The sequence below is a fragment of the Drosophila gunungcola genome, unplaced genomic scaffold (genome assembly GCF_025200985.1).
Source record: "Drosophila gunungcola strain Sukarami unplaced genomic scaffold, Dgunungcola_SK_2 000025F, whole genome shotgun sequence".
Taxonomy (NCBI): Eukaryota; Metazoa; Arthropoda; class Insecta; order Diptera; family Drosophilidae; genus Drosophila; species Drosophila gunungcola.
The window spans coordinates 745,415-756,072 of record NW_026453204.1 but is presented as its reverse complement, the minus strand read 5'-3'; the positions used below and the strand labels follow the sequence as shown (position 1 = coordinate 756,072).

The 10,658-nt window shown below is 45.5% G+C and overlaps 1 pseudogene; it reads right to left on the bottom strand.

Moving 5' to 3' along the window:
• Positions 1-4,636: 4,636 nt before the first annotated feature.
• On the bottom strand, positions 4,637-9,568 carry LOC128263895 (uncharacterized; annotated as a pseudogene).
• Between the last annotated feature and the right edge of the window lie 1,090 nt (positions 9,569-10,658).

Genomic DNA, 10,658 nt, shown 5'->3' with positions numbered 1-10,658 from the left:
GGGAATCTTTTTGTATAGAAATAAACCGCGAGTATAAGGTTCAACGTTCACAGAGTGATCTTAAGAAAGAAATTCGAAGTAGACGAAAAAAATAATGAATCTGAAACTGTCAACGAAAGCAGACGTATTTTTATATCGCTCCGCCGTGCTATAAACAACAGTATACACAAAAGAATAAAACAAAAACGCAAATGTATAAAGCGCAAGCTCTTAAAAAATTATAAACAAATTAGCAGCACGAACGTCGGCTCTCGTCACTCAGAATCTCTTTCCGAGTTATTAGGTGACAGCTTTATATTAGGTGGTGACTATAATGCAAAACACCCACTAGGTTTCTCGACTCACCAACCCCAAGGTAAGACAACTTTACAACACTATAATAACACCACAAAACAAGCTTACATACTGGACCACAGATCCTAAAATGAAGCCCGACTTGATTGACAGCTCAGTAGAAGTATTAGTATTTGTTATTTCACTGGCTGCACAACACTCCATTCCAATTATAAATGATATCAAGCCTTTCAACAGCAGTCGTGCTTCTAGGCATATTGAAAAACTGCTACGCAATAAAAAAAAGTCTATGATGGTTACCATGCAACAAATTATGATAGAATTTATGTCCTTTATAAAAACGACAATAGAAACACTGGTGCACAACCAGAACATGGTGTTACACTTGCTTGCAGCTATGCAGTCCAGATAATAGATGGCAAATCTACTAATAACCATGAGGAACGGGAATGCCTTTTTCCGGAACCTAAATGAAGATCATGTCGACATTATGCTACTGGTAAAGATTTGCCTCACATGCAAGTACTACTTCCAAAACTGTTTACAACTTACTTGGGAATCACTTCATAGCTGCAGGAGACTATAATGCCACACATACGCTCTGGGGATATCTACTCGTGACTCCCAAAGGAAGGCAATTTAATAATGCAATTATAAAACTGAGTAGCCCGGTAGTAGCCTGGTAGCCCCGAATACTGGCCAGATTTTGCGGTGACAAAAAACATTCCACGCAACATAGTCAGCACCAAAGAGCTTTCGAACATTTTATCTGACCATTCGCCAGTGCTAATCACTCTATTTTAAAGCCCAGAAACTACAAATCACACCCATAGGGGTTAAAACTTAAAAAGTATGTAAAGTTTCCACATTGAACCAACCCCGCAGCCCAACATCGAAGCTCTTGAAGGTGAACAGCCACTTATTCGCCAACCAATACAAAACATTCTCTGTGGAGGGCGCACCCAAATCTGAGCTCTACAATAGAAATAGTCACTCCGATAAGAAATTCATCAGGTAGCTGATAAAACCTTTTTTTTTTTGCTTCAGCCAAGGGTCCATTTGTCCTACCACAAATGGGATCTGAATATAAATCCTTACAAACACCGATTCAACCAAAGAAGATCGAGAAAGTCATCGGGAAACTTAAACCGAAAAGGGTTGATAATTAAACTTACAACTCTGCTATTGGGGGTATTTGTAAGCACTTCAATGGCAATGGAAAAAATCTACTAAAGTAATGATACCGAAGCCCAAAGAAAAAGCACACAATATTGTCACCCTAAAGACCAATAAGTTTATTATCGTGTCTAAATTGTTCGAAAATGGGAGCACACAATGATATCCCGGCACATAAATTTGACTTCCGTAAAAGCCATAGAACAATCGAACAAGTTGGCAGAATAACATAAGTAGTACGCAAAGCCTTAGAGTATCGGGTATTTTGCAAAGCACTAATCCTGATGTATCTCAAGCTTTCGATCGAGTCTGGCTTGATGTCTCGTGCATAAAATCAAAACAGACTTACCTACATAAACTCATAAGCTACTTGAGTCGTATGTCTACAACAGAGTCTTCGCAGTAAGGTGCAACATCGAAGCTGGAGTCCCGCAAGGAAGCGCATTTGGGCCCAATCTGTTCGTCCAATATACAGCGAATAATCATGAGATCGAGCACCTAACAAAATCTACGTTCGCTGACGACACGGCAATCCTAAGTTGTTCGAGGTGCCCAAACCGAGCAACAACACAACAAGCCAATCACCTAATCGTATAAGAAAGGTGGCTAACTGACTGGCGTAAGATAATAAATGAGCAAAAATGTAAGCGATTGCTTCACAGTGAACGGTGGTGTTTTTGTTTTGCGCTCCTAAGTTTACCATTTTGTCTTAAACCACCGAAACTACATCTAAAACTAAAAGCTCGATTGCACCTGCGTCTGGACTACAAGGTCCTGCTGTAAAACTCCACTCACAAGCCTATCTGGACATATGGCTCCCAGCTATGTTGGAACGCGAGCAGCAGCAACAGAAAGACCTTACATCGCGCACAATCGAAAATCCTGAGAACTATCACTGGGTCACCATGGTAGTATCGCCACCAAAACATCCATAGACACCTCGGCATTCGTGCAGTAAAATATGAAATAGATCAACAAAAAGCTACCTTCAATGAAAAACTCTCATCTCGCAAGAGGCTTGTCTCGGGTTTCCAGAACCCGCTTACATTACAACATTCGAACCCAGCAATAACTTTCAGGGCCCCATAACTCAGTACCAGTCTTATGTCTGTTAGAAAGGTTATTACCATAAAATTTGTTCAAATATAAACGTATATAAATATTAGTATATGAGTTGAACATAGCACCCACTTGAGTCAAACAAAATTATTTACACACATAACATGTAAAATTACCTTCTGCGACCGGTCACAGGTTGTCTTTGACTATAAGTGCTATCCGGGTAGTTGGGATCTCCCTTATCGTACTTAAGAATGTTTTTCCAAGATCGGGATAAACAAGCCATTCCTTGGGTTATTAGAAATAAGATGAAAATCCCAATAATAAGACTTTATGAGCTCTGTGCATGTCCCATTGTCAATCGATCTAGAGCTATGACTTACGATCTATTACTCAAACCATGCAAAGGAACAGTTGTTAGCACTTATAATCTGTCGGTGTAGGCCACTAGAGCCTTCAAATTATTAACACTTAAAATGTTTCTCCCACTGCACAAAGGACTTGTGCGGGGATCAAAATATAGCTCTTCCGCTCAGGATATCATATGCGGTTCCTGCGTAGTCAATAGACAAGACTAGAATACATGAAACAAAACAGTTTAAAATTATAATTCAGCAAATGAAAACGACTTTTTATTTGGTCGTTCTTTTCATTTTTGGTCTTTGGAGGCACTCTCCACCAGTGGTTAGAGACACTGTATGTAGTGCAGCTAAGTTAACAAATCAAAAAATCTCTGGTTGCCACCCACCCGTGGTAAAGAACTGAGAATAACACAATAAGCAAAAAGATAAAAAAGATCTTTTTTATTTTATTTAAAGCACCTTATTAAGTCTTGAAATAAAGCTAAAGGTTGCTGAACGTAGAGGGGTGGCCGAGTCCTATGGAGGGTCCTGAAAGGTGCACAGGTCCTGTAGTTGAAATGACGAGTCGTAGGTGTTTCGGTGGTAGGGGTGTGGGCGCAACCACTTTTATTCGCTATGTCAATCGCACTGACTATTCTAACTTATTCTAATGCTCTTCAGAGCGCAGTGGAGACTTCGTGGTGGGGAAAAGGGAAGCTGCGTGAAAACGGAGAGCAGATGGGGAGAGCGGAAAGCCGGGAATACCGGGTGCTCCTTCGTGGCCTGAACATTCCGCCCCCTTGCAATCGCTAGCGTTGCAAAAGAAGATGGCTTCTAAGGTTGGTGGCAGGCGCCGGAAATGATCCACCCAAAAACCGTCTTCTGGGCGACCGGCAGTCCTTCGTCGACCATCAGGAACCCCGACTGGATCACCTTGGGGTACACGTCCGCCCCAAGAATGACAGAAATTGTGGCGGGAAGATAGAACTGCTCATCCGCGAGCTGTATGCCCTTAAATTTGGTACGGACGGCGTCGTTGAGTGTCCGAGTCGGTGTGCGAATGCCCACATTGGGCTCGACTTTGAACACCACCTCCATCTTGGTCGTCCCGCATTTGGACTGTATCGTCGCGTTGCACACCTTGTCGTCACCAACACTGGTCGTTGGCAACCGAAATGCGGCGGCCCGAGAAGCGAGGGGTCGATTAAAGCTGCGGTCTCGAAAGTCTTTCTTCCGGTCTTCACCATCACCGAAGCAGTCGGAAGGACGTTGACGCTGTGACGTTGTAGCAGCGACGAAAGCGACGGAGCTGGTGTAGGGGAGGCTGAATGCTGCCTTGACGCAGGCGTCGGGCGATTTGGCGGATTTTGCCGGCGCGAACGCTGCCCAGAATTAGACCGCTCATGCATATGCAGCAGCGTGTGGTGGTTCCGTTGGCACTTCTTGCATTTTCCACTACGACAGTCAGCTTTCGAGTGATCGTGGGCAAGACAGTTCGAGCAATACTTGTTTACCAAGACTGCACGAAGCCGCTTCTCAGCGCTCAGCTTCAGAAACCTGCTACACTTTCGTAGAGGATGGACTCCCTTGCAGACTCGGCAACGGTAGGATTTAATACCTCGAGTACGTCTGCCGTCCAGGGGTTCTTCGGTGCGTGTTCGGGGAGCCATTTTTCTGATATAGATCATGGATGAATGAAGGTGAGTAAAGGGAAATCATATTAGGAATTGTGGATAACAACTTAGGACTAATAACTGTGGGCCAATTTATTGTGGAAGTTTTGAAGGCTCCACAGGCAGAAGTACGACTTTGGTTATTGGACGTTTGACAACCCCGCGTGCCGTGCGGATGTCTACTACACGGACATTGCCATCGGCTCCTGGGAAGACAGAGTCAATACTGCCGAGCCGCCACTCGTTGGAAGGCAAATTCTCGTCCTTTATGACAACCATGTCGCCGACGTGAAGATTCTTCGCGGGGGCCTGCCACTTATTGCGCTTGTGGAGTTCTTTAAGGTATTCTTCCTTCCATCGCATACGAAACTGCTGATGGAGAGCCTTTAGATCATAGACCTGGTGTCCCATTTGACTACTGGTTCCACGGTAGACAGGAGAGGTCCTCCAACAAGAAAATGACCTGGTGTCAGGGCCAATAGTTCGGTAGGGTCTTCGGGCATAGGGGAGAGTGGCCTGGAATTTAGGCAAGCTTCAATTTTTGCCAGAAGCGTCGAAAGCTCTTCGAAAGTATATTTTCGAATGGCTGTGGACTTATAGAACAGTGCTTTAAAGCTTTAAACACCAGCTTCCCATAGGCCTCCCATATGAGGGGCTCCCGGAGGTATAAATTGCCAGGTGAACTGCTGATGACCATAGGCATCTGGCACATACTCTTTTACAGCCTAAAGGAAGTCGCGAGAAAGCAAGGTGGCAGCGCCAACGAAGGTTTTTCCGTTGTCAGACTGGACTTGTCGAGGACACCCTCTCCGGGAAACGAAGCGAGCGAAAGCGGCGAGAAACTTCTTGGTCGTGAGATCAGAGGTAAGCTCTAAGTGGATGGCCTTGGTGGAAAAACAAACGAACACTAACACATATCCTTTTGTTATGAGACATGCTCTTCCGGTATAATTTTTAATTTCGAATGGGCCGGCGAAGTCCATTCCTGGTACGTAAATGGTCGTAAACGGCGCACGGTTTTTCGGCAAAGTGCCCATCAACTGTGTTTGTAGCCTTATCTTGTGGATTACGCATACCTTGCAGGAGTTTACTATTGCCTTTACTAAGTTCTTTAGTTTTGGTATCCAGTATCTTGACCGAATGAGGCGTACCATCAACTGATTGCCGCCATGGAGGGTTATGCGATGAGTGAACTGGACAAGTAGGCGAGAAAGTGGGCAGCTATATGGAAGGATAACTGGATGCCGTTCATCATATTGAAGGCTGTCGGAGGCCGTCACGCGACCGCACGCTCTTATCAGACCATGTTGATCTATGAACGGGTTCATGCTCAGGATAGAACTTGAAGAAGGCACAGAGCGCTTTTCACTTAAGCAGTGATAATCATGGGAGAAGTCTCTGCGCTGAGTATTCAGAATAAGTAGTCGTTCGGCGGCGGAAATTTCCGCAGCTAGCAGGTGCTTATCAGAGGGTGTTGCTTGTTTTTTGCATCGCTGGATGAAACGATTGACATAAGCGAGAACCCGCAGTGCTTTGTCGAAATTGGAAAAACGGTCAAGGAAATCTTCAGACGGAATAGTTGCGACGTGGGACTTAAGGGGACGTTTCTCTAGCTCGGTCGCTGGGGAATTGTCGCCCTGACTTGGCCATTGGCTGCGTGGCTTTTGCAACTATGCGGGACCATGCCTCCAAAGAGGATTGTCGACCAATTCCTGAAGTGCTACCCCTCTACTGGACAGGTCTGCGGGATTGTGTTCGGATTGAACATGCGACCACTTCTCGGCCTTTGTAGACTGGGTAATCTTGGTTACCCAAAAGTAGTCCACTGGCAAGCTGGCTTGTTTAACCATGCGAGCACAATGGTGGAGTCTGTCCAGCAGAAGAGTTCGAATGTGAGTATTGGCATACTCGGAAGAACACTTGCTGCCATTTCAGCAAGTAACAAGGCCCCGCAAAGCTCTAATCTGGAAACGATACCGTTTTTACCGGCGCAACTCGCGTCTTTGCAGTGAGAAGGTGCACCGTAGTCGTATGCCCCACTTCCACTCGTACATAGATCGCAGCACCGTATGCCGTTTGAGACGCGTCACAAAAAACCGTGATGTCGACTCTGAATTCTGGTCGGAAGGAGACCCACCTTGGAATGCGGATTCGATTTAAGGCAGAATAGCTTTGTTGAAAGCTCTGCCATCTCAGACACAGATCACTTGGAAGTTCGTCGTCCCACCCCAGGTCCTGCAGCCAAATCTCCTGCATGAAGATTTTCGCACGCACTACGAAGGGCGCGAGCCACCCTGCAGGGTCAAACAATTTGGCAATCTGTGACAGAACCTGGCGTTTTGTACGGGACGATTCATCGGATAGTTCGGGCGGAACAAAGAAATATTCATCAGATGTGGCTTTCCAACGGACACCGAGCGTTTTTGCCGTGCTTTCGGCATCGATCTCCAGAAAATCGGAGCGCAGGAGATGGTCACTCGGAATGTGAGCCAAAATATCCTTATGATTGGACGTCCATTTTCTCAATGGAAACCCAGCGGAGCTGAGGGCACTTTGTAGCTCTTGAATCGAGAGCCGAGCGTCTTCTTTAGAGTCGGCGCCAGCTAGGACATCATCTACATACATAAAATGACGAATGACATCACTCGCTTTAGGATGGCTGTGTTGTACGTCAGTTGCCAGTTGTTGAAGCACGCGAATGGCCAGGTACGGAGCGCAATTGACTCCAAAGGTGACCGTTTTCAACTCGAACTCTCAAATGTCCCCATCAGGACTACGGAACAATATCCGCTGGAAAGGCGTGTGCTTCGGATGTACCCAGATCTACCGATACATCTTTTCAATATCGGCGCTAAACACGTATTGAAAATACCGCCACTTTAGGATTTGAATGGTAAGGTCGGACTGTAAGATTGGGCCAGCATGAAGGATATCATTTAAACTGGCCCCATTCGCAGAAGGGCTGGATGCGTTGAATACTACGCGCAGCTTTGTAGTAGTGCTCTCAGGCTTAAGTACGGCATGATGTGGAAGGTAGTAGCTGGCGAAATCGTGGGTAGGAAAGACCTCTCTCATATGGTTCAGATCAAGATATTCTTGAATCACTGAGTCGTATCGTATCTTTAGTGGAATGTCTCTTTTTAAGCGTTGCTCGTTTCTCAAAAATTGAGATAACGGAAAAGACCTGGAGTACCCCAACCCTGACCCTGGATGTTCCGGGTCGCGAAAAGGAAGGGTTACGACGTATCTGCCGTTCACATCTCTCGTGGTCGTTCGGAGAAAATTCTCTTCGCAGACGGAATCGGATTCCTTTACCAACTTTATTGGTAGATCCTCCACCTCCCAGAATTTGGTGAGGATTTTATCTAAGATATTGTCGTACGCTTGGGAAATTTGCGTAGAGAAGGTAGCATTCTGACTCTGGGTGGAAGCGGATACTGGCCCAGTGAGCAAAATTGTTTCTTGTCCAAGGAGGGAGCCACAGATGTTTGTTTTTGCCCCATTTAGGAGAACCGAAGGCAGAATGTCGGCTCCTATCAGATCATCTATTTGTGCGCTCTCGTAAAACTTCGGATCCGCCAATGGTAAATCGGGAAGATTTCGAAGAAAGTCTTGCGGAATTGGGTAGGAAGGCAGATTCCCTGCCAGTTGAGGAAGGATATAGGCTGACGTCTCTAACTGCAGAGCGGGCCTACTTGGAGATCTGATTGTAAAATGACAGAGCTTCTTGGACTGAGCGGACACTGTCTGATTTAAGCCTGAACCTTGGGCTTGGACGACTTGGAAGGGTAATTTGAAAAGATTGAACAGACGCTCTGGCACAAATGTTGCTTCGGATCCTGAGTCGATAAGGGCACGAGCCTGGAAATTCGAACCCAGGTGGCAAATATTTATGATGGCTGTCCCCAGCAGAACCGATCTTGCACCTGACGCAAAACAGACTTGCACTCCCGACTGGTCATCGGAAGCGGCTGAGCCTTCTGTCGAAGTTGCTGGTCGTGACATGGGAACATCAGGCCGACTTGGAGGGCTGGCAAAAGGGTTGCTTCGGTGCAGCAGCGCATGGTGGCGACTGCGGCAGGTAAAGCAGCTGTGGGTGCTTGTGCAGTCCCGAAGCTGGTGCCCTCGGGCAAAGCAGTTCAAGCACAATTGCTTGTTTCGGATATAGGCGGCCCGCTCGTCTACTGTCATTTGGAGGAAACGTGGACAAGTGCGTATAGGGTGGCTTTCCCTTGAGCACAGATCGCAACGCCTCGGCTTCGGAACTATCTTAGTCTCATAAGAATTTATTCTGCTTAAAGACCCGTTAGCGTTCGTTGCTTTGGACTGCGAATAACTTGACCCAGAAGGTCGCACGTCATCTATGGCCTCGAGGGTTCGATGGCGCTCAGTGAGAAAGGTGTTCAGGTCAACCCATTTTGGAATTGCTGCTTTATCGTGCAAGGACTGCTCCCATAAGGAAAGTGTAAGCTTGGGGAGCTTTGACGAACACATATAGACAAGAATGCAGTCCCAATCCGTAATCAGGATTCCGGACAGTTCCAAGGCGTTCAGACAGCCTTGAATCGTAGTTTGCAGTTCCTTTAGAGCTGCCCCAGATTCTTGCGAAATCGACTGGAGGTTGAAGGATTTTAAGCTGGCTATTTACTAGCAATCGCTTGTTGCGTGAGCCTTGGATTATTTATATATATCGCTGTAAAAAGGTCCCGGAAAGTAGACAAGCCGTAGGTAATCGCCTGAGAAAACCTCTGTGTCGCACGGAGGCAGCCGACAGCCAGAGGAGATATAGTTCTGGGCAGGGGCTTGAGCTTGAGCTGGCGGAGCCGTGCCCTGTTGGATTATATCTGTGAGCTGAGCGGCGTATCTCTCATACACTGTATAACAGTAGTTATACTTTGACTTGAGAATGGGCAATGTGGACGCTGCATCCTCGCCTGCTGCCGTAATGCACTCTGAGCATACGTCGAACTCTTTCTCCACCTTATCCCATAAAACTCGGACTTGCTCCCGACGGATTTGGAGCATGGAAACGTTTTAAGATTCGTTCCCAGGAGTGTTGGTTCTGCTTTCGAGATTGCTTAGACGATCTGAGACCGCAATGAACTTATTTAACGCTAACTCGTAAGCAGTTGAAGCCATTTTTTGTATGGATCGAGTCACCCGAGAACTGGAAGTAGCGAGTTAGTCGTTTGGATTTAATGGAGCTCTTGGAGCTTTTGGCTGCCAGCGGCGAGAGCGTGGACTTGGTTTTGCTCAAGGGGAAGCAGATACCTTTTCTTATCGTCTCCACCGGGCATACTAAGACCAAAAAAACGCACGCGAATAGCTGTGGATCTCGCCACACTATTTTTGTGTCAGTTTGGATGAAAAAAAATGCGGAATTGTAGGTATGCGGAACGATTGGAATGGAACACGTTACTCAAAAAATTGTACTTTTGAGTTGTGTCAGTTTGGATGAAAATGCGGAATTGTAGGTGTGTGGAACGATTTGAAAAAAATAGTATTTCGGAATGTTGGGATTGGAATTTTTCAATTAACCAGACAAGAAAAACAAATATTGATTTTGTGCATAAGCCCCCTGTTTCTTTTTGCACCTCCGCCCAAGAAAAATAGTATTTCGGAGTTTTTTATGGACTCGGACTTTTCCGGAATGTTGGAATTGGAATTTTTCAATTTACCAGACGAGAAAAAACCAATATTGATTTTGTGCATAGGCCCCCTGTTCCTTTCTGCACCTCCGCCCATGAATAGCTGAAATCAAATGTATTTTGGTCAAATAACCATATGTAAGAGGCTGCACTGTAAATATGTATTTTCGCTCAGAGAAAAATATGTAAGTATGAAGCCTCTGTAAATATGTATACTCGCTCAGAGAAAAATATGTAAGTATGAAACCTCTGTAAATATGTATTTTCGCTCAGAGAATAAAATGTAAGTAGATCAGAGAGTAATATGTAAGTAAAAATGCGATTGGACAATTTTGTATTTTATTTGCAGCGCCGACGGGAAAAATGTAAATGTATGGTTGCATGTAATTTTTTACCAGGAGAGGTAAAAATAGTTAATATTTCTTGCCGGCGGGTATGTGTATTGTTTGTAATTGTGATTTTTTTTG